The following is a 22,811-nucleotide window of genomic DNA, read 5'->3' on the forward strand; positions in this document are numbered from 1 at the left end:
AAACAACGGGGGCTGATATCCCAAACACACCTCAAATGGGGAGAGGCCGGTGGCAGAGGACACCTGGCTGTTATGCGCATACTCGATCCAGGCCAGATGTTTACTCCAGGCCGTCGGGTGTGCAGACGTCACACAGCGCAGAGCTTGCTCTAATTCCTGATTGGCCCGTTCTGCCTGTCCATTGGTCTGCGGATGATACCCGGACGAGAGGCTCACAGTAGCCCCCAGTTCCTGGCAGAAGCTCCTCCAGACGTGTGAGGAGAACTGGGGACCATGATCCGAGATGATGTCGGTGGGTATCCCATGCAGACGGACGACGTGGTGGACCAGGAGGTCTGCTGTCTCCTGGGCTGTTGGGAGCTTCGGGAGGGCCACGAAGTGGGCCGCCTTGGAGAATCGGTCCACTATCGTGAAGATGGTGGTGTTGCCCTGGGATGGCGGGAGGCCCGTGACAAAATCCAGGCCGATATGGGACCAGGGGCGATGAGGCACAGGTAACGGCTGGAGAAGTCCTTGGGACCTTTTATGATCTGCCTTGCCCCTGGCACAGGTGGTGCAGGCCTGGATATATTCCCGGACGTCGGCCTCCATAGACGTCCACCAGAAGCGCTGCCGGACAATTGCCACGGTCCTTCGCACCCCTGGATGACAGGAGAGCTTGGAACCCTGACAGAAGTCCAAGACTGCAGCTCTGGCCTCTGGTGGGATGTACAAGTGGTTCTTCGGACCTGTTCCTGGGTCCGGGCTCCGTGCCAGGGCCTTCCGGACGATCTTCTCCACGTCCCAGGTGAGGGTTGCCACAATAGTGGACTCAGGCAGGATGGGCTCCGGTGGATCCGACAGTGCAGTTTTGACCTCCTCTTCGTGTACCCGGGACAAGGCATCCGACCTCTGGTTCTTGGTCCCGGGGCGATAGGTGATCCGGAAGTCAAAACGCCCGAAGAACAGTGACCAGCGGGCTTGCCTGGGGTTCAGCCGCTTGGCGGTCCTGATATACTCCAGGTTCCGATGGTCAGTGAAAACCGTGAACGGCACAGACGCTCCCTCCAACAGGTGTCTCCACTCCTCAAGAGCCTCTTTCACCGCAAGGAGTTCTCGATTGCCGACGTCATAGTTCCGTTCAGCCGGGGTCAACCTGCGTGAAAAGTAGGCACACGGGTGAAAAACCTTATCAGTCTCTCTGCTCTGGGATAGCACGGCTCCTATCCCTGAGTCAGAGGCGTCCACTTCAACCACGAACTGGCGGCTAGGGTCGGGCTGCACCAAAACTGGAGCAGTAGAGAACCGTCGTTTCAACTCCTTGAACGCGGCTTCGCACCGATCCGACCAGGTGAAGGGGACTTTTGGAGAGGTCAGGGCTGTCAGGGGGCTAACTACCTGACTGTAGCCCTTAATGAACCTCCTATAGAAATTAGCAAAGCCGAGGAACTGTTGCAGCTTCCTACGGCTTGTTGGTTGGGGCCAATCTCTCACCGCCGCAACCTTGGCCGGATCAGGGGCGACGGAGTTAGAGGAGATGATAAACCCCAGGAAGGACAAAGACGTGCGGTGAAACTCGCACTTCTCGCCCTTCACAAACAGTCGGTTCTCTAACAACCGCTGCAGGACCTGACGTACATGCTGGACATGGGTCTCAGGATCCGGAGAAGAGATGAGAATATCGTCCAGATATACGAAGACAAATCGGTGCAGGAAGTCCCGCAAGACGTCGTTAACCAAGGCTTGGAACGTCGCGGGGGCGTTGGTGAAGCCGAACGGCATGACCAGGTACTCAAAGTGACCTAACGGGGTGTTAAATGCCGTCTTCCATTCGTCTCCCTTCCGGATCCAAACCAGGTGGTACGCATTTCTAAGATCCAGCTTAGTAAAGATTTTGGCTCCATGCAGGGGGGTGAACATGGAATCCAACAATGGCAATGGGTATCGGTTGCGAACCGTAATCTCATTCAGCCCCCTGTAATCAATGCATGGACGGAGTCCGCCATCTTTCTTGCCCACAAAAAAGAAACCTGCCCCCATCGGGGAGGTGGAGTTCCGGATCAGCCCGGCAGCTAATGAGTCCCGGATGTAGGTCTCCATTGATTCGCGCTCAGGCCGTGAGAGGTTGTACAGCCTGCTGGACGGGAACTCAGCGCCTGGAACCAAATCAATGGCACAATCGTACGGACGGTGCGGGGGAAGGGTGAGTGCCAGATCCTTGCTGAAGACGTCAGCAAGATCGTGGTACTCAACCGGCACTGCCTTCAGATTGGGAGGGACTTTGACCTCCTCCTTAGCCTGTAAACCAGGAGGAACCGAGGATCCTAAACACACCCGATGGCAGGTTTCGCTCCACTGAACCACCACCCCAGACGGCCAATCAATCCGGGGATTGTGCTTCAACATCCATGGGAAGCCCAAAATCACGCAGGAGGTAGAAGGAGTTACAAAAAACTCAATCTCCTCCCGATGGTTTCCAGACACCACCAGAGTTACTGGTTGTGTCTTGTGTGTGATTAAAGGGAGGAGGGTGCCATCTAGTGCCCGCACCTGCAATGGCGAAGGAAGCGCCACCAGAGGGAGCCCTACCTCCCTTGCCCATCTGCTGTCTAGCAAATTCCCTTCTGACCCCGTGTCCACCAGTGCTGGGGCTTGAAGGGTTAAATCCCCGCTCAGGATTGTAACTGGGAGTCATGTGGCAATCTGTGTGTGTCCCACGTGAATGTTTTGACCCCCCCTTAGCCCAGTCTCTGAGGGCGGTTGTTGTTGTGGCCGTTTGGGGCAGTTTTTCTGTATGTGCTCCTTTGAGCTGCAGAGAAAACACTCCCCGCGGACCAGCCTCCTCATTTTGGGCTTGTGCGTTTCCCTAACAACGTCAGCAAGGGGAGCTGTTGCCCCATGGAGCGCTGCGGCTGTGGAGCGTGGGGAGGGCGGCCCCTTTTCGAACCCGGAAGGGAGAGGGGCGGCGCGTATCCGGCCACGTCCTTCGCCTCGCTCCCGACGGCGTTCCTCCAACCGATTGTCTAACCGTATAACGAGATCGATAAGCCCATCTAAATCCCGCGGTTCCTCCTTAGCTACCAGATGCCCCTTCAGGACCGATGACAGTCCGTTTATGAAGGCGGCGTGGAGCGCAACGTTATTCCAGCTGGACCTCGCAGCCGCGATGTGGAAGTCGACTGCATATTCGGCTGCGCACCGGCGCCCCTGTCGCATTGACAGCAGCATTGTTGAAGCGGTCTCTCCTCTGTTAGGGTGATCAAACACTGTTCTGAACTCCCCCACAAACCCAGTGTATGCTGATAACAACCGTGAGTTCTGTTCTGTCTGAAGACGTCTGTCCTGAGAAGAGCTGGAACCACACGATTTCCGCCGCCACCGAACCTGGTGAATACTGGAGCCGCCAAGTCCCGAATTCCCAGGGGATCACCGTCCCCGACTGTTGGATCTGGTACTGCTGGCGAGAACAAAGACAGTCAAGTGTGGGTGTGTGTACACCCAGTAACAACAACGGTGGGAATGCCACCTCCACCTCTCACTCAATATGTTGCAGAGTACCGCAGTGATTCCTCAGGGGAAAAGAGTGCCGTCCTGCACTCACTCAGCCTCCACGGAAAGAGGGGCCGGTACTCCTGCAAACACTCACAATATACAGATATGTTGTAACACAAATGGCTGAGAATATTACCTCCAACGAAATACGATATCTCGGCAACGAGGTGGAGATGACGTCTGGTCTTTATGGAGTGAGATGATGTTGAGTAGATGGGTGACAGCTGTCAAGAGATAATGAGTGACAGCTGTCACCCCCGGCTGTGTCCGTGGCGGCAGCGCCCTCTCGTGCCTGAAGCCCGCACTTCAGGCAGGGCGCCCACTGGTGGTGGGCCAGCAGTACCTCCTCTTCTGGCGGCCCACACAAAATTTTCTTTTTCTTTCTGTTTTCGGGAGGTGCCGTTCAGTGGGCGTGGTCACAGTCAGACATCAATCACAGTTCCCCTGAACCCAGAACATTTTTGTTAAACTTTCTTCCCTGCAGTTTTCTTTGGATAAATTTCTTTTTTGAATTTGCTTAAAGCTTGAAGACTAAACCTTCAACACAAACACACTTCTGGCTGAAGGTGCACAAAGCAGCACATGGAACGCTGACAGACGTGCACACGTTCCAGTTCTGCAGAATTCACTGCTGCAGGGCCAGCTGTGTGGGCTGGATTTGGTGTGTGTGCATGTGTGTGTGCACACGTATCACATACACATGATAGAAAAGACACAGTGTGTGTGTGTGTTGTGGTGCAGAAGCAGCAGTCACAGGACTAAAGTGGCTGCACCTCCTCGTCTGAGGTCCCAGCATGACGTTTGGGGTGTTTTCTCGAAGTGCATGGTGTACGTGCACAGCAGTGCACATTTGTCAGTGTCTGGAATAGCTGTCAGTGTAAATAAAGCACAGAGAGGCGGGGCCTGGCAGAGAGGCTGTGGTTTCCTCTTCATCGGAGCAGAATCCTCCTGGTCCTTCTTCTCAGGTTGCTTATCACCTGCTAGGACTCTGTCAGCTCGTCCACAGTGACCACAGACCTCCTGCATGCACCACCAGGCCTTAAAGTTCACAGGCCCCATGTGAAATGAGAAGAAGTCTCATGTCCTCCTGTGGAGACGAACACCACATATGCCTGAGCAAGAAGGTCAAAATGTCTCCAACACTGACGTCCGCGACGTATGATGGAAGAGTGTCATATGACTGCTGGTGCTTCCTGCCGTCCACAGGGTTGGGTCGGATTACTTTGAAAGAATACATGTGGATTACATGTATGTATGTACAAACATTTGGATTACTTGTAATCTTATTACTTTTGGATTACATTTCAAAGTAATCCTACCCAACCTTGGCCGTCCACACATAAACACAGTTCCATTAAGAAGGTGTGGTCGACCCTGGATGACCCCAGTCACCCCTTGCAGCCAGAGTTCAAACTTCTTCCGTCCGGTTTCATGTCCAAGAGGTGTGAGACCAGTAGATACAAGAACTTGTTTATACCCACTGTGACTTGTTTTTTTAAACACTGTCACACAACGCTTTATTTATTATGTCCACTGTCTATTAAGATTAGATAAAACTTTATTGATCCCTTGGGTTCCAGCAGCATTGGACAGCAGCACACAGGGTAAGAAGCACACAGAGTATCAGAAGCAGAAGTAAGAAACAGTTTGCAGAATGTAAATACAAATACCTGAACTACAGCTCGCTGCTGCCTCCTTCCTCTTGGAGTCTGTGTGTGTGTGTATGAATGTGTTCTTTCTGCTGGCTGCACAACAAGTTGCCCCATTGGTGATAATAAACACACCTCAATACCGTGACGGTGCAGAGCAAACTCCCAGAGCTGCAGCTCACTTATTCCCATCATTCATTAACCGGTCTGTTGTTTTATAAGCAAACATTCAAAATTTGAAAAATTCAACATTTCGCAATACCCAATAAAATGTCTTCAAATAGTTTTGGCTCAAGCACTTACATACTTAGAGTGGCGACAACCAGCAACTTGAAGTCGTAATGTTTCCTCGCTCGATCCACTGCACTCTGCGTTTATATGTCCAGAGTCACACCTGCCTGATTGGCACCCAGAAAAACACATTCATAAATTAACCTGACTTTTCATTTGGAAAAAAAAAAAAAACTTGCTTGTGTCTTTGAATTTATTGTTATTTATTCATGTGAATAATCATGTTATTTTTAATAATAATAATATTATTTTAATCAGCTTATTTTTTACCATTTACAATTCTATTTTGCATGGTGCAGATGTTTAATGATTCATCAGTTTATGTGTTCCTCTAAAGACATCAACATATAGTACCTAAGTTCTTAGGTTTCCATTTGATAGCATAATGATTATACTTTTTATTTTCCTATAGTATGCTAACAGAGTTACTTTAGATAGATACCTGTACACTCACACACTCACAGCTTCTGCTTCCACAGCTCAGCCTACTAACTATATTTAATTGTACTACTAGTCTACAAACTAAATTACCTTTACTATACAATCTTCTCCTGTGATGTCTTATCCTTCTTATGTCTTATTATTTATTATTATACGAGGTCTATTACAAAAGTATCCGACCTTATTATTTTTTTCAAAAACCATATGGATTTGAATCACGTGTGATTGCGTCAGACAAGCTTGAATCCTCATGGTCCCGCCCCCTCGTTGGATTTTCATTGTCAGGAAATGGCGGAATGATTTGGGCTTTTTTTCCATCAGAATTTTTTCAGAAACTGTTAGAGACTGGCAGCTGGAAACCATTAGAAAAATTTATCTGGCTTTTGGTGAAAATGTTATGGGCTTGGTAGAGAATAAGGAGTGTTACTGTCGCTTTAAGGGCACCGCCGCGACGCGCGAAGCCTCCGCTCCTCTTTCCATGACAAAAACTCCTGTAACAGTGGAATGTGCCGTTCATTTCCAAACTGGACGCTGTGTTTTATCCGGTATGTCGTCTGACTAGCACAGGAATTGTGAAAAGACGTGGACATCAGCACTTTTTCGGCACATTGAGACAGACGTGCGGAGGAATTCCGCAGTGCCGCATGGCGCAAAGCAACTCCGTGATGAAGCCTCACAGGACATGTTCTGGCATGTCCAGGCACATCCACAATTTCTTGGATAATCACTCGATGGAAAAACCACCGACAGCTGTCTGAACGCCATCTCAAAGCCATCCTGTGAGACCAAAACGGAGGTGGTTTTGTCTCACTCCAGAAGCAAATCCATCATGACGCACGAAGCCTCCGCTCGGCTTTCCATGACAAAATCTCTTGTTAAAAGTGAAATTTGCCAGAAAATGGTTGATGTCCAGCTCTTGTGATAACCAGAAAAATGGCACACGATGGTCACGGATCCATACAGCCATCCGTTTAGAAATGAAATGGTCGTTCAGCCTGTCGATGGCGGCTTCGGAGCGCAGCGTGCCCCACAGCTGCTGGGGGCCGTCCTTAAAGCGACAGTAACACTCCTTATTCTCTACCAAGCCCATAACATTTTCACCGAAAGCCAGATAAATTTTTCTAATGGTTTCCAGCTGCCAGTCTCTAACAGTTTCTGAAAAAATTCTGATGGAAAAAAAGCCCAAATCATTCCGCCATTTCCTGGCAATGAAACAACACAGAGGGGGTGGACCACTCCTCACTCAAAGCCTGCTCACAGGCAAATGATGCAACCGACAGGCGTGGAAAAACTTATGCATGCGCACGAGGGTTCAAGCTTGTCTGCTGAAGGCTCTGCCTCCCATTCTACTCTTACAAACCCTAGGAACTACAAGTAAGCCTGCACTCTGAGAGCGAAGCGCTCTATTGGGGTGATATGGTACTATGAGGTCCCTAAGATAAGAAGGGACCTGATTATTCAAATCTTATGAGTAAGAAGAAGAATTTTAAATTCTATTCTAGAATTAACAGGAAGCCAATGAAGAGAGGCCAATATGGGTGAGATATGCTCTCTCCTTCTAGTCCCCGTCAGTACTCTAGCTGCAGCATTTTGAATTAACTGAAGGCTTTTCAGGGAAATTTTAGGACAACCTGATAATAATGAATTACAATAGTCCAGCCTAGAGGAAATAAATGCATGAATTAGTTTTTCAGCATCACTCTGAGACAAGACCTTTCTGATATAAAAAACAAATTGAATTGAATTGAATTGATTTTAGAGATATTGCGTAAATGCAAAAAAGCAGTCCTACATATTTGTTTAATATGCGCTTTGAATGACATATCCTGATCAAAAATGACTCCAAGATTTCTCACAGTATTACTAGAGGTCAGGGTAATGCCATTCAGAGTAAGGATCTGGTTAGACACCATGTTTCTAAGATTTGTGGGGCCAAGTACAATAACTTCAGTTTTATCTGAGTTTAAAAGCAGGAAATTAGAGGTCATCCATGTCTTTATGTCTGTAAGACAATCCTGCAGTTTAGCTAATTGGTGTGTGTCCTCTGGCTTCATGGATAGATAAAGCTGAGTATCATCTGCGTAACAATGAAAATTTATGCAATGCTGTCTAATAATACTGCCTAAGGGAAGCATGTATAAAGTGAATAAAATTGGTCCTAGCACAGAACCTTGTGGAACTCCATAATTAACCTTAGTCTGTGAAGAAGATTCCCCATTTACATGAACAAATTTTAATCTATTAGACAAATATGATTCAAACCACCGCAGCGCAGTGCCTTTAATACCTATGGCATGCTCTAATCTCTGTAATAAAATTTTATGGTCAACAGTATCAAAAGCAGCACTGAGGTCTAACAGAACAAGCACAGAGATGAGTCCACTGTCTGCGGCCATAAGAAGATCATTTGTAACCTTCACTAATGCTGTTTCTGTACTATGATGAATTCTAAAACCTGACTGAAACTGTTCAAATAGACCATTCCTCTGCAGATGATCAGTTAGCTGTTTTACAACTACCCTTTCAAGAATTTTTGAGAGAAAAGGAAGGTTGGAGATTGGCCTATAATTAGCTAAGATAGCTGGGCCAAGTGATGGCTTTTTAAGTAATGGTTTAATTACTGCCACCTTTTTCTCTAATAGTTAAAATTTTATTAGCAAAGAAGGTCATGAAGTCATTACTAGTTAAAGTTAAAGGAATACTCGGCTCAATAGAGCTCTGACTCTTTGTCAGCCTGGCTACAGTGCTGAAAAGAAACCTGGGGTTGTTCTTATTTTCTTCAATTAGTGATGAGTAGTAAGATGTCCTAGCTTTACGGAGGGCTTTTTTATAGAGCAACAGACTCTTTTTCCAGACTAAGTGAAGATCTTCTAAATTAGTGAGACGCCATTTCCTCTCCAACTTACGGGTTATCTGCTTTAAGCTGCGAGTTTGTGAGTTATACCATGGAGTCAGGCACTTCTGATTTAAAGCTCTCTTTTTCAGAGGAGCTACAGCATCCAAAGTTGTCCTCAATGAGGATATAAAACTATTGACGAGATAATCTATCTCACTCACAGAGTTTAGGTGGCTACTCTGCCCTGTGTTGGTATATGGCATTGGAGAACATAAAAAAGGAATCATATCCTTAAACCCAGTTACAGTGCTTTCTGAAAGACTTCTAGTGTAATGAAACTTATTCCCCACTGCTGGGTAGTCCATCAGAGTAAATGTAAATGTTAAGAAGTGATCAGACAGAAGGGGGTTTTCAGGGAATACTGTTAAGTCTTCAATTTCCATACCATAAGTCAGAACAAGATCTAAGGTATGATTAAAGTGGTGGGTGGACTCATTTACATTTTGAGCAAAGCCAATCGAGTCTAACAACAGATTAAATGCAGTGTTGAGGCTGTCATTCTCAGCATCTGTGTGGATGTTAAAATCGCCCACTATTATTATAACAATTTGCCAAAGAACACATCAACTGGCCTAAAGAGAAATGGAGGATATTTTGTGGACTGATGAGAGTAAAATTGTTCTTTTTGGGTCCAAGGGCCGCAGACAGTTTGTGAGACGACCCCCAAACTCTGAATTCAAGCCACAGTTCACAGTGAAGACAGTGAAGCATGGTGGTGCAAGCATCATGATATGGGCATGTTTCTCCTACTATGGTGTTGGGCCTATATATCACATACCAGGTATCATGGATCAGTTTGGATATGTCAGAATACTTGAAGAGGTCATGTTGCTTTATGCTGAAGAGGACATGCCCTTGAAATGGGTGTTTCAACAAGACAATGACCCCAAGCACACTAGTAAACCAGCAAAATCTTGGTTCCAAACCAACAAAATTAATGCCTCGCAGATGTGAAGAAATCATGAAAAACTGTGGTTATACAACTAAATACTAGTTTAGTGATTCAAAGGATTGCTAAAAAAGCAGTTTGAACATAATAGTTTTGAGTTTGTAGCGTCAACAGCAGATGCTACTATTACTGTGAACACCCCCTTTTCTACTTTTTTTTTTTTTTACTAATAGCCCAATTTCATAGCCTTAAGAGTGTGTATATCATGAATGCTTGGTCTTGTTGGATTTGTGAGAATCTACTGAATCTACTGGTACCTTGTTTCCCATGTAACAATAAGAAATATACTCAAAACCTAGATTAATCTTTTTAGTCACATAGCACTACTATTATTCTGAACACTACTGTATATAGGTGGATATAAAAGCATGCATAAAATAGCACTAGCAGTGGCTGCGTTAGCGTCTGAGGACCTTGTAAATGGTGCAATTCAACGTGAGTGTGTATTCAGGGAACACGAGGATTTACTGCAAATGACAATAATTGGCTCATAAGCCGATTTTGATAACCAAGGCCACTGTTACTGGCATTGCACGCAGACTAGAGCACAATACAGCAAGGAGCCAGGGGTTGTCTGTGCCCACACAGGTGCTGACCACGCTGGGTGTCCTTGCATCAGGGGCATTCCAGTGGGAGCTGGCCGATTGGTCAGGAGTGTGCCAGTCAACCTTGAGCCGAGCCGTGCCAGCTGTGTGGGACACAATCATCCAAATGTCATCCAGGTACATCACATTCCAATATTACAGTGCATTTTGCAGTGAGAGACGGTTTCCCGAATGGAATCGGAGCTATTGTCTGCTCACATGTTGCTATGAAGGTGCCATCACATGATGAATTTGTTTTTATTAATAGGAAATATTTTCATTCCATCAATGTTCAAATCATAAGTGATTGCAAATGCATTGGGTTGGGTTGGGAACAGGATAGAACTCAGATCTACTTTTAAAGTTGACAGTGTATGAAGATCTACCGAGCCATATCGAAAGCCACGGTGTAGCCACAGTTTATTACGCACCAATATAATAACACAATTTTCTGGCACAAAGATCAAGTTTTAACAATAATAATACGTTATTGAAGTAAATGTGCACAGAGCAAAGAATAAGATCAAGTAGGCCTGTAACAACACAACAACTGAAATAATACAACACCTAATTCAAGTTGGAAAAGTTGTTCCCTACCTTAGTGGGACTTCTGGCACTGAGAGGAGGCAGCTGGTCTCTCATAGTCCAGACAGTAGGAGCTGAGTTCAGTTGAAAGCAGGCCGCACGGTGCTCATCAGTCATGGTGGATCTGGATTTAGACTTGATGATCTTAACATGTAAAAAGGCAGACTCACACACATATGTTGATCCAGAAAGTGCAGTCAAACTCTGTGCAGCTTGTCTGAGTTTGGGATGCTTCTCTTTCTGCATTAGATTCCAGAATTGGACATTCATGTCAGGTGTTGCTCTGGATTTGAGTTCAGTGTCATTTTTCAGTGTGAGGATCTCGTTCTCAACAGCACAGATATCCAGGTTGGAGAGTGATGCCACTTTGGACATTGCACAATCCACGTCTATATTTTCCCGAAATGAAAAATAGAGAAAACTGACAACAGGCTCAATGGAAGCAAAGTCAGTAAAGTGCCTGTCAAATGCTGACAAGACATTCTGCACTTGATCATCATAACATGCACTCCCAAGTTCCACATAGTCTTTGTCCTGATAGTTAAGTTTTGTGTCCATGTGTGGAAAGTTCACACTGTTGCAACCTGCTTGATAGCAGGCGTAACTTGCTTTTAAACATGTTCATGGAGCTGATCATGTTGATGTGTTTGTTTTTATCCTGCAGCTCTAGATTGAAGTTATTGAGTTTGTCGTTCAAATCGGTAAGAAAGGCTGTCAGCATGGTTTGAACGTTTCAGAAATTCTTTAATTTTTGGCAACAACTCAGAAAAATGTTGCAGAAATGTATCTTTACTGAGCCACCTAATGTCTGTGTGCAGCAGTAAATCTGTGTGTTCTGCACCTGTCTCCTCCAGCTACGTACAAAATAATCTCTGCAAACTCCTGGCCCAAACAGAACATGCAATCTTGTTTGCCACATCCATCATGTCTTCCATATTTAAAATCTTCCTGCACAATCCTTGCTGGTGAATTATACAATGGTAATTTAGGAGATCCGGGAAAGTTTGACACTGTTTGCACAATCCGATGAACCCAGCAGTACATCCAACTGGAGCCCCAACAGTTGTAATGGAGACGAGTTTGAAGAGGGGCAACTGGATCCATAAAAACTTGAAAAAAAAAAAAAAAAAAAAAAAAAAAAAAAAAAAATATATATATATATATATATATATATATATATATATATATATATATATATATATATACATACACACATTCATATATGTTGCACTGGGATACTAAGCAACTTCAAATTCTAAAGAAGACGATACTCATACAGCTGAGGGTGTTTTAACATTGTGTTATATTTGAAGTACACATGTATTTTCAACTTGGTGTATTTTCAGTGTGGTGAAATATTAACGCTGCAAAGTTATTGAAATTACTGTTAAGTAGATTGATGTAATTGCATCTGTGGGGTGATGGCCAGACTTTCCTCAATGTAAAGTGCGCTTTGGGACTGAAGAGAATCTCTCAAAGAATCTCTCTGACCTTTGCCCTGCTGTCATAAACCAGTCCGTCTCTTCACCTCTGCCTGCTCCGTATTTGTTTGTGGTTCTGGTCCAGTCTTAGCACAGCCTTGGTACCTTAAAAGTCAAATTAACTCCAACAATTTGTAGTTTAATGTCAATGTCACCACAGCAGCGGGGATGGGAACTGAGAAGATTTAATCAACATAATGCCATCATCAATGGTCCGGTTCCAGTTCTTAATGATTCCTGATCAGTGTGGGCCAGCACAGGTTTTCAGGATCGTTGCAGCTGTTTTCCGTGTTGCTCGATGCAGAGTTTGACACCATATTTGTTAAAGTGGAATGGCCAAACAAACATGGTGGTATCGATAAGAGGAACTGAGGCATACAGTTGTGATGGACTGAAATTTTTTGGAAATGCGGCACTGTGCAAATTCGACCAGCAGACTCAGATTTTTAAGTAATCTCTCAGAATTGGTTAATTGACTCCTGACTTTCACAAAAAGGCAGGAGATGTGGACATCAGCACTTTTTTGGCACATTCCACTGTTACAGGAGTTTTTTCATGGAAAGAAAAGCGGAGGGACGCGCCACGGAGCCATTCATTACGCGGCACAAAACCACCTCGGTGTTGGTCTCACAGGACAGCTTTCAGGTGGATTTCAGATGGTTGTCGGTTGCTTTTCAGTTGTGTGATTATCTGATTGTGATTGTGCATGAGCTGGACCTGCCCCAACATGTCCTGGAAGGCTTCATCACGGCGTTTCTTTGCGCCATGCGGCTCCACCACGACGCGCGGAACTCCTCCGCATGTCTGTCTTAATGTGCCGGAAAAGTGCTGATGTCCACGTCTTTTCACAATTCCTGTGCTAGTCAGACGACATACCGGATCAAGACAGCGTCCAGTTTAGAAATGAACGGCACATTCCACTGTTAGATTCAAGATTCAAGATTCAAAGAAATTTATTGTCATATGCACAATATAGAACATGAACATGTTCCCTGCAGAATGAAATGTGTCTACTGCATTTAACCCAATCCTAATTGCCAGTAGGAGCAGAAGTCGCCATTAGGCGCCCGGGGACCAGCTCCAGATGTACATCCCTGCCTTGGTCAACAGCAGGGTTGAGCAAACCAACACCGACCCATAACAAACAACACACACACAACACATAGGCCGGCCCGGTACATAAAACATATATATGAAAGCAAAACACGAGGGAAAAGGAGAAAAAAAAAAACCCTCATAGCTGCTGCATTACACAGCAGCAATGAGGAAAAAAAAAATCCCCATCAGCACAGAAAAACAATAATCACAGAGACAAAAACAAGGACACAGGACGACAACCGAGATTTGAAAGGACCAGTTTATCAGAACACTCCGGAGGCAGCCTGTTTGGCGCCGTCAACGGCCTTGTCCGACAATCCTGGAGGGGGAGGGAGCAGCCCTGCGCAGTCTGAGCAGTCCTGAACAGTTCTAACAGAGCTGGAGAAGCTGAGGGGAGGGGGGAAGACCAGGGAGCGAGGCTTAAGTGTTGATCTTCTGAGGAGGTTTTATCTCAGCGACCTTGAAGTGCAGCTGTATTTGGGGAAGCCAAATGAATAGCCAGATTAGCAGACGCCTGAAAGATTCCACAGTTCTGAGAACAGAGTGGCTCTCAATGCATCTGAATGTAGAATGTGGTCTTCACAGATGGTCATAGCGGGTTTCCAGGGCCGCAATCCTGCTCGAGATGTTTCCAACGCGCGGTTAACCCCCGCCGACTGCGCAGCCACTGCCTTCCCAATCGAATCAATCATATAGGGCAGCCTGGAAGGACCAATCAAAGCTGCATCCACTTTCTTGATTTTCCGGTAAACCAGCAAAGTGCCCGCTCCACACATCAGAAAGCCGGTCACCACCAAGCCGAATATGTACACATCTTCGACGTCCTCCACAGAAAGCATGTAAAGGCACATGACCTGCCATCTCCTCCACGAGTCCATCACGTAACCCATCACATGCGTCCCGGCAGGACAGGTCGGGTCCTCCGCCCCCGAATGTCTTGTAGAAAAAATAGTGTCAATTGCATTCAGAGACCACTTTAACAGATCCATTTTTGTCGTTTTCCAGAAGAGCAAAGCTGCAGCCTCACAGACAACACGCCACAGAAGCAGGAGAGATAAGGAGGGAGGGAGAAGAGAAAAATGTGTCCGTCTCGGTCGAGTGCAAGCTGGCAAAAAAAAAGGAGTTACAGGAGTTTATATCATGGAAAGAGAAGCTGCTCCACTGCGCATTGCGGTGGAGCTGCATGGCGCAAAGCAACACCGTGATGAAGCTTTCCAGGACATGTTGGGGGAAGATCCAGCTCATGCACATAAAATCGTCCCTGAAAGCCATATTAATTTTCCGAACGGTGTCCACCTGGAGGTCTCTCACAGTTTCTGGAAAAAAATTGATGCAGCAAAGCTCCAAATCGTTCAGACATTTATTCGCAATAAAAATCTGACGAGAGGGGTGGACCACTGCTCACACAAAGCCTGCTGACAGGCGAATGATGCAACCGACAGGCGTGAAAAAACTCACACATGCGCACGAAGGTTCAAGCTTGGCTGATGCAATCACATGTGATTCAAATCCATATGGTTTTTGAAAAAAATAAAAAGGTCGGATACTTTTCTAACAGACCTCGTATGTATAAGGTGAGAAATAAAGGGAGCTTCTCCTTCCTGTTGCAAATACTGTAAAGGTGCAAATATTCGCGTGGGATTTATTATGCGAATTTCGCGAGTTAAACAAGGTCGCCAAATTAAATACCGCTATATTAATACATAACGTACATATATGAACATATTCATAATGTAAACGCGAATATTAATACCGCTAAATATGAGGTCTGTTAGAAAACTATCCGACCTTTTTATTTTTTGCAAAAACTATATGGATTTGAATCATGTGCGCTTACATCAGCCAAGCTTGAACCTTCGTGCACATGCATGAGTTTTTTCACGCCTGTTGGTTGCGTCATTCACAACCAACAGGCAGGTATAAAGTTTGCATTAATGTTATCTTGGTTCTTCCTGGGTGGTTCTTATGGCAACTGATCCAATCCCAAGCAAGGACTATTTGTATATAAAATGTATTTCCTAAAATGATACATTTTGGGTTTCAAATGAAATTTATGTAGCTTTTTACCCCTCGAAATCCTCAAAAAGCTTCTGCTTTGGGGGGCTTCGCCCCCCTGAGCCCCCCACAAGGGCGTTGCCCCTCGACCCCACTGGGGGCCCTGTGGCCCACCGGACCCCCAATTCAAGGATTTGAACCCCCTCTTTCACATTCCTATATACGGCCCTGCATTATATTCTGTTTTTATTTACATTTCACACAGCGTCCCAACTTCATTGCGGGGGGGTTGTACAGAGGAACAGATGGATCATATTTATGTTGCCCACTTGATAAATGTGGTGTTTTTATGTGGTGTGAGGGTTTATTTAATTGTAAATACGTCCATCTCCTTCCTTATATCAGGCAGGTTCCCACAACTTTCACAGGACTAAAGGGCCTTTCACATTGAAAGCTTCAGCGAGACGCTTTAATGCTTCCCAACGCGTCGTAACGTCAGGCCGATGCGTTTCCGACATGTCGTGACATCAGACGCGTCGCTTCGGAAGCGGCAAGGGGGCGGAGATTGCGGCTACGTCACACTCTGGCTGTTGCCACAACCTGAAAAAAGTTCAGCGATCACCATCTTGAATTTGCGTCGCCTGAACCACAAAAAAAAAAGCTTTAAAAACAGCAGTAGAACGATTCTCCATCACCCTGCTGGGAGAAGCTTTTTTCAGTTCCTTTTCAGAGTGACGCCGACCGAGGGAGGACTGACGACTTGGTGGGATATTGATCGAACCGCGACAGCGGGCCGACCCGCACGGAGAAGTCGGCCTTCAGGCATCATCACTGGGCAGAGCGAGGCAGGCAGCCGGGGTGATGGAACAAACCCACTCAGTCTGAAATCTCCCACTTTTTGGATATATGTGAAGTTTGACCAACGGAGTTTAGTTCTGCAGCTTTATCGAGGTGAGAATAAAATAAAAATAAAACGTGACGTTTACTGAACTGCTGTGAAGGTTTAATGATCGGCTAACGTTAGCGTAGCCTTTTAGCACAGTTGATCTGAGTCAACGCTTTAATTTCTAAATGGTTCAGTCTTTTTTTATTTTTACCAAATAAAGCTACAGCTTTTTTCAGACACCACAAAAGCTCAACTTTAAATAATCTTTTTTTCGGGCATTTTTTCTCATCATTTTTTTTCCATTTCCCCCCCCCCTTTTTTATATATAAACTGTTTAGTGTTTCTTTATATTTAAAAAAAAAAATTATTTGTCCCAATCAGGAACATTTGCTGTGCAGACAACCAAACTTCCATTGATGAGCTGAACACCACGAAGTCCAGTTGAAAGAAAAAATCTCTGCTTTTCAAAATAGGACAAAAGTGTCTTCAGCAACACCACCAGAGGTCAAAACTGCAGAAGAGACCTTCTGGTCCAGAGAATCCAGCAGAAGATCACCTGCTTCTAAATAAAAGGCTCTTTGAACAGCAACTATTTTATTATTTTTTAAAAAGCTGTTTCATTTTATATTTTAACAATAAATGAACGGATCATTAAAAATGTCCACGAATCAAAGTCCAAAGACATTTGCACAGGTAGAAGCTCTCCACTTATTGTGCTCAAATTCATATTTTAGAAATGACTCTGTCCTGATAACAACATTAAAGGCAATTACATATTTTGTTGAAATGACTATTAAAAAAATCATCATGAGGTTTATGTCACAGAAATCCTACTTTACAATCACACTGCAGTCATTGTTAAATTACTTCCTGTTGCATTTATAATAAACATTTGTATTTATTTACAGTGTCTGTTTTTATGGCTGAAATGAAATATAAATAATCTACCAGACTTTAAAAAAATGTACAAATTTCCATGTTATTTTATTTGTCTAAAAATAAATGTCCAAGGTTCCTTATGTTAAACAAGAAATTATCTAATCTGAAATAAGAACCATTTATTGATTTATTTAGCTATTTTAATTACAAGTGTTCTAAACGTTTTTTAACAGTAATCAGAAATTTTGAGGTAACAAACAACAACAACAAAAAACATTCCCAAGGATTTTTCTTCAGAAAATTGTTCTATAAATGAGCAGTCCTGTCACACGTTTCTGTTTTGTACAGATCAGTGGTTTCTGCCACTAGTCTTCCGTGTTTTGGCCCGATGTGTCGTTCCTATTGGACAGCGCAAAGGTATGTCACAGCTCAGAGTGTCGAAAGTTGGATTGGATTGAACTTTGACCGCATCAGCCTGCAGACAAGCGGAAATGCGTGCTCCAGTCAGAAGCGTCATTTTAGCTCGGCTTTTGACGCAACGCTTTTGACGCGTCTAAAAAGCAACACGTCTCTTTGAAAATAATGGTTTTTAGACCGATTTTTGATGCTTCTGACATGTCTGACGCATTCAGTGTGAAAGGCCCTTGAGACTGTAGCTCAGTGGTAATGTTTCTGACTGGCAATCACAGCTTTTGGAAGGCGCAGGTTCGAGTCCTGCGGGTGGCATGTAATTTTTTTATTTATTTATTTTTATTATATAGCAGAAGAATAGCAGCTTTTCACGTCATGTGAAAGCTTATTTTTCTTCACAGCACCTGCTGGCAGTGTGTTTCTGTGTGCACGAACCGTCGCTCCGGCATCGTGCACGCCTGCCCATCGGTGCAATGTTTTGTGGTTCGATCATACGAGCTGTTTCTCCGTGAGTTGCTCTGAGTTGTACGTATTCACACTATATGTTTAGGGGCCCGTCCTCATGGTAGCCTGCTACGTTTTTTTTTTTTTGTTTGGCGGGTGACTGACAGACTCATCCGTCCAGGGCGAACCCAACTGACTCTGAGGGCCCGCCCACGACACCAGGCTTGACCTGATGTCCTCTGAATGAAAAAGTCTTGGATCTCTCGAGAAACACTTTATTCTTTACGACATGCCGAGACATATAGGCCACGCCCCCATCGAAGCAGTGAGGTTTTATTGAGTTTTTTGTGAATTATGTACTCTGAGCTGTAGGGAGTGAGAGAGAGAGAGAGAGAGAATGAACAAACAACAAAAAATGAGAAAACAGCAAAAAAGTGAGCAGATTTGCCTCTAAGGCCTGACTGTGGGGGGCGGAGTCTGTGACGGGTCTGAGGGCTGCGGTGCTGTGGGCTGGAAAAGGAACAAGAAGAAAGGAAAGAAAATTCCTGGGATTTTTTCCCTTTATACTGTCAGCCAGTGGATCCACAGTGAAAACTGCTTCAACTCAGGAATCACACACACACACACACACACTGTGCCCTCTGTCTATCTTCACACAGACTCTTCAGACCCACGTTGCTCAGCAAAGCTGCGTTCCGATGTCTTACCCTGCACACGGAGGCGTGCACGGTGGGCGTGGCTGCAGTGCCACACCAAACCTTCTTGCCACAACTTGTTCAGATTTGAGTTGCACTCTTGCACATGCATGTCATAATGACACGTTCACCTCTGTGCTCAGAGCTTGAACTACATTTACGCTGTTCACATCATGTGATGAAGAATTCACGTGCACGCGCTGCCTCTGCGAGATGAGTGCAGTTTGAGTGACGCGCCGGTGCGACTTCACGCACTGTGGCTCTGATGTGAACCTGGTGCAGAAAACCAGCAGGATATGTTCAAACGGTTCTTGAATCAAAGTCAGTCTCAGTCCAAAGTCATCAACCAGTCAGTGTGCTTTATTTAAGCAGGTAAAAACTCACCTAGATTTCAATCAATCAATTTCAATCAATTTTTTTATATAGCGCCAAATCACAACAAACAGTTGCCCCAAGGCGCTTTATATTGTAAGGCAAGGCCATACAATAATTATGTAAAACCCCAACGGTCAAAACGACCCCCTGTGAGCAAGCACTTGGCTACAGTGGGAAGGAAAAACTCCCTTTTAACAGGAAGAAACCTCCAGCAGAACCAGGCTCAGGGAGGGGCAGTCTTCTGCTGGGACTGGTTGGGGCTGAGGGAGAGAACCAGGAAAAAGACATGCTGTGGAGGGGAGCAGAGATCGATCACTAATGATTAAATGCAGAGTGGTGCATACAGAGCAAAAAGAGAAAGAAACACTCAGTGCATCATGGGAACCCCCCAGCAGTCTAAGTCTATAGCAGCATAACTAAGGGATGGTTCAGGGTCACCTGATCCAGCCCTAACTATAAGCTTTAGCAAAAAGGAAAGTTTTAAGTCTAATCTTAAAAGTAGAGAGGGTGTCTGTCTCCCTGATCTGAATTGGGAGCTGGTTCCACAGGAGAGGAGCCTGAAAGCTGAAGGCTCTGCCTCCCATTCTACTCTTACAAACCCTAGGAACTACAAGTAAGCCTGCAGTCTGAGAGCGAAGCGCTCTATTGGGGTGATATGGTACTACGAGGTCCCTAAGATAAGATGGGACCTGATTATTCAAAACCTTATAAGTAAGAAGAAGAATTTTAAATTCTATTCTAGAATTAACAGGAAGCCAATGAAGAGAGGCCAATATGGGTGAGATATGCTCTCTCCTTCTAGTCCCCGTCAGTACTCTAGCTGCAGCATTTTGAATTAACTGAAGGCTTTTCAGGGAACTTTTAGGACAACCTGATAATAATGAATTACAATAGTCCAGCCTAGAGGAAATAAATGCATGAATTAGTTTTTCAGCATCACTCTGAGACAAGACCTTTCTAATTTTAGAGATATTGCGTAAATGCAAAAAAGCAGTCCTACATATTTGTTTAATATGCGCTTTGAATGAATTCAAATGTACAGGCGCTCACTGTTCCAAAAAATAAAACTGCAGGCTCAAAGGTCACAACAGAAAGTACAGATCGAAATCACAATATCTGACTTGGATGACATCAACACACAGAATAACAAAAAACTAACAAACCAGCCAGCAGGAATCTGAAAACCAGAGTTTCAGCAGACTGGAAGGTAACTGAAGGTGACAGACTGCAGGTGCGCTGACAAACAGGAAAAAAAGCTAGCCAAACAAGAACAGAGAAGACTGTGTCAAAGTAAAACAGGAAGTAGAGTGAAACTGATGAGCCATCAGAATAAAAGCAAATTAGGCCTTTTAGAAATACACTTAAACCTCAATAACAGTTAGAAACAAGACTGAAACTAGATATACACTTAAAGAATAAACCAGAACCAAAAAAGAGTTACAGCAACCACAACAGGGTGACTGTTGGCAGTGGGAGGAGGTGGCCGGTGTCACACTAGTGCCCTCTACTGGGGATTGGATCAGGTGAACCACAGATGATGGGTAAATGGTAAATGGACTGCATTTATATTGCGCTTTTCCATCTGCCTCCGATGCTCAAAGTGCTTTACAATAATGCCTCACATTCACCCCGATGTGAGGGTGCTGCCATACAGGGCGCCCACTAGGACCTTACCCAAGGGCCCTTAGTGATTTTCCGGTCAGGCTGGGATTTGAAGATGGATGAGTTGAATTTGTCGTTCAGGAGGAAGTGGAAGGCCTGCACCAGAGTCTTTCACCAATCCTGTGTCAGTCAGTCACAGCAGATAAAACTATAGAGTTCACACAGTTTGTTCATCAAAGCTGCTCTCAGCAGTTATGGAGTTTTGCCAACCAATCCCAGGCCCATTACTGTACGAGTCCAAGACATATTCAGTGACTTGGAAATGTTCATGTATCCATCCCCTGACTTGTCTGAAGAAAACTGGCAATAAATCTGATTATTATTTATGGTATTATCAAGTTTTAGAGATTTGGTTTCAGTTTGAGTTTGAGGAAGAATAAGAAAAGGAAGAAGATAAGTAAGAAAGGAATATAATTTTACAAATTTTAATTCTTTACATTTTTTGTATTTCTTGTATTTGAAAGGCCATAAACAAAATGTGTGAAATACCAAGTGTTCCAATACTTTTGGGGGCACAGTGTCCTAACCTTATGGAGAGTGGAAAATGAGTGTGGTATTATTACAGTTTTGTTTTGGGCCCCTTCACACATACTATGAATAAGTACAACTCAGGGCGAATCACATTGCAACAGCTGGTATGAGCGAACCACGAAAACATCGAGCCAACTGGCAGGTGTGAATGATGCCGCTGCGATGGTTTTGTGCACGCAGGAACACAGTGCGAGCAGCTGCTGTGAAAATAAATAAACAAACAAACAAAAAAATACATTTCACAAACGGGATTCGAACCTGCAATTTTTAAAAGCTCTGATTGCCAGTCAGAAACTTTACCACTGAGCTACCATCACTGTCCTGTAAAAGGAGGGGGACAATTCCTGATATCAAGAGGGACATGGACATATATAATAAAAAAAAATACAACCCCACACCATATCAAAACACCGCATTTTACTGAATCCTCCTTATCAATTGGGCAATACAAGTATGAACCGTCTGTTCCTCTGTAGATGACCCACGGTCACAGACATAGAGTCATGGTTCTCAAGACCAGGTACCTAAGTGGCTCTACTCTACTCTTTTCTACTCTCCTATTTTACTCTTCCTTTTTAGATATTTAGATATGCCTTTGTATACTGGCATAGTTCCACCTTAGAATTGGAATATAATACACTCAACAAAAATATAAACGCAACACCTTTGGTTTTGCTCCCATTTTGTATGAGATGAACTCAAAGATCTAAAACTTTTTCTACATACAAAATATCACCATTTCCCTCAAATATTGTTCACAAACCAGTCTAAATCTGTGCTAGTGAGCACTTCTCCTTTGCTGAGATAATCCATCCCACCTCACAGGTGTGCCATACCAAGTGTTGTGAAAGTGAGTGTGTAGTGACATGGACCCACAACAGGGGGCGCAAATGAACGGTCAATAGATGAGCCAAAAATTAACAATTTAATGTTGTGAAGGAGCACAACGAACATACAGACAATCTCAGAATATGATTACAGTCAATCCACAAAGGTGACGTGTGGGCAGGCTCGAGGATAGAAGACATCTGTCCTGAGAAGAGCCGGAACCACACGATTTCCGCCGCCACCGAACCTGGTGAATACTGGAGCCGCCAAGTCCCGAATTCCCAGGTGATCACCGTCCCCGACTGTCGGATCTGGTACTGCTGGCGAGAACAAAGACAGTCAAGTGTGGGTGTGTGTACACCCCGTAACAACAACGGTGGGAATGCCACCTCCACCTCTCATCCAGAAAACAGGTACGTGCAGCAGTTGAGAGTACTTATCACAGAATAGCGTGGGGAGCGAAGACGTCAGCTCTCCACGTCTCTCACACTCAGCCTCCGGCTGCGAGCACTCACGGAACTGACTGCAAACACTGTGTAACAAACACTTGTCAGAAAAGACAAAAGCAACGGCTGAGAGTTTTACCTCCAATGAAGTACG

The sequence above is a fragment of the Thalassophryne amazonica genome, chromosome 5, assembly GCF_902500255.1.
Source record: "Thalassophryne amazonica chromosome 5, fThaAma1.1, whole genome shotgun sequence".
Taxonomy (NCBI): domain Eukaryota; kingdom Metazoa; phylum Chordata; class Actinopteri; order Batrachoidiformes; family Batrachoididae; genus Thalassophryne; species Thalassophryne amazonica.